Source organism: Crocuta crocuta, unplaced genomic scaffold, assembly GCF_008692635.1.
Source record: "Crocuta crocuta isolate KB4526 unplaced genomic scaffold, BGI_CrCroc_1.0 scaffold196, whole genome shotgun sequence".
Classification (NCBI taxonomy): Eukaryota; Metazoa; Chordata; class Mammalia; order Carnivora; family Hyaenidae; genus Crocuta; species Crocuta crocuta.
Genome location: NW_027531026.1, coordinates 5,024,805 through 5,027,533, shown reverse-complemented (window position 1 = coordinate 5,027,533; position 2,729 = coordinate 5,024,805).

The window sequence follows — 2,729 nt, the reverse complement described above, 5'->3', positions numbered from 1 at the left end:
TACTTTTTATCAAATAGCAATGCATCAGCTAGCATTATCAAATTAAGCCATTTAAACAATGATTGTTGTCAATATGTCTGGGAAATATATGTGTCAAAATACCTATCAAGTGGTTTGGAGGTTAGAAAACATGAGAATTAGTTGTAACTCTTTGAATGATTTTTGCAACTCTGACCAAGTTACCTTGTCTTTTTGTGTCAGGTGCCCTTATTTGTGAAATGCTGCTGCACTCTGACACTGCCATGGTTCATTAGAGTCTGGGTCTGTGAAGCCTGCAAAAAGAAGAGATTGGGCCTATTTGCTAACTCCATTGTGCTTACTGAGATACCTACCAATCACTTAAGGACACCAAGTACAAGGCATTGTATACCCTGCGGTTTGCAGATATGAGGTTTGGAGAAATTCTGTAGCAATGTCAGGCCTAACAACAACCAGAAGCCAGCCTCACAGTGCTCCATTACACATCAGTGGATTCCAATTTATTCTACAGAACCTCCTTCGGTAAGGCAAGGGGTCCAGGAATACCTTCCAGGCAACATGCAAGGGATGCTGGATGTACCATCAGTCCTGCTCTATGAGAAAACAAAGCATAGTCCTTTATGCACCTTGTCCACTGTTTTATATTCTTGTTGTGTGGGTGAGTAAAGACTCTCCAGTGTTATCTAGAACTAGAGGGAGACAAAGCCTCACCAGAATTTGATGTGGTCTATAAGACCCTGCATGGTTTGACCACCAGCTTACTTCTAACATCACCTACTTTGGCTAGCACTGGGGATCCCCCTCACCCTGCATGCTCCAGTCAGAACAGCCATCTTGCTTTCTGCCTCAGGACCTGATATCTGACACTTCCTCTAGAAGGCTCCAATTGCATGCTCTGCAGGCTCCCACACGGTCTTGATCTAGTAACTCATTCAAATCTACTAAAGTATCACTTTCTCAGGGAAACTTTCCATGATCCACCAGTCTAGATCAGGTTTAGTTTGTGATGGACTCTAAAGGATACAATCTTTTCCTTCACTTACCTACATTTGTAATTTTGCATTCATTGATTGGATTATTTCAGTAGTATCTGTCTCTACAACTCAGTGGTAACATCCATGAAAGTGTATAGTTTGAGCCTTCTGCTCACAAGTTCTGTTTAAGTTCATAGTTGCAAACCAATTCTGAAAAATTTACAAGATGGTATAGATAGGGGTTAAAATTTTATGTCTAGCACCAAACTTCCTGGGTTTGAATCCTGACTCTGCCATTTATTACTCAATGGCCTTGGACAGGTTCCTTAAGCTCTGTGTGCTTCAGCTTTTTTCATATGTAAAAAGGGGATAATAAGAGAATTGGAACTGTGGTAAGGATTAAATGAATGTATTCATATAAAATGCTTAGTAAGAAGAGAAGAAAGCAAATGTTAAGTACCCCAAAATTTAAGCTATTACTATATAAGCAGAGAATAAAATGTATTAGTATTTATGTTAAGGGTTATTAATATAATAATGAAATATTGTCAAAGGGTTATTGGGCAATAGTCTATGATTCTTTTCTAAGGGAAAACTATAGGAGTAGAAGACAGATTAGGGCTTGAGGGTAGATGAGGAGTAACTACAAAGAAGCAGTATATGGAATCTGAGGTATGATGGAACTGTTCTATAGCATGACTGTGGTGATGAGATCATACTTCATACATCAAAATCCATAGAAATGTCTACCATGAAGAGTGAATTTGTTGCATATAAAATTAAAAAATGAAGAGTAACTTGACAGCTCATATATATGACCACTGTAATACTAGGAAACCAGGCCTAGAGACTGAGCAGAAATTTCTAAAAAGCAATCCACATCGAGAATCACAGTCCATATTAGTTCCATGGGGACAAGGCAGCACCACAGCTGGATGCTGGATTCCAGAGAACACACCACTGCCAAGAAGTAGAGCAGGGAATGTGCTAAGCTCCACTGGTTCTCATTAACCTTGTGTCCCTAACTGCCCTTGAAGACTGGATGCTAAACCTTTCAGGCCAACCACCGCCGGATGAGAGGATTTTCTGCCCTTACTTCCTGGGCCACTAGCTACCGACTGAAAGTCAAGGTGGGTGCAAAAAAATTAGCCAAGCCTAGATCACACAGACATATCTTAGATGCAAGGGAGGCTGGATACATGAGTGTCAGTTTCAGTTTTATAATTACAGGCAAATGCCGCCCCCAACATTAATAAGGTAGAAAATTAACCTAACAGAGGGATGGGTTCAGATGCTGGGGATCCAAAATAAAAACTAATACAAAAGAAATATGTCAATGATAGTTTTCAATAAACACTTGTTGAATCAGATTTATAACAGAGAGGTAAAATTAGGCCTTTCAGAAAAGTAGTTCTTATTAACAAATAGCAAGTGGTAGCTAAGTTATTCCTGTCCAATTTAAACATAAACTAGCATTGAACAGGAAGCAGTATGTTCTAGTGGAGAAGGAACCATGTGACCAGAGATCCTGAATTCACAAATGGCTTGACGCTCCCTCCCCCTTGCCTTAAGGCTTTACTCTCATCTCTACCAAACAAAAACTGTTTGAAACTACACAAAATTGTTGTGACAGTGAAACAAGGGAAAAATGATGAAAGTTTTTAAAACTCTAAAATCCTACATAAATTTATTATGGAATAAAATGGCTCCTTTAAAATGATTTAAGTCTCTGGGTGCTGAAATGGTAAGATCTCTCAGCTTTGTTTGTTGGAGAAG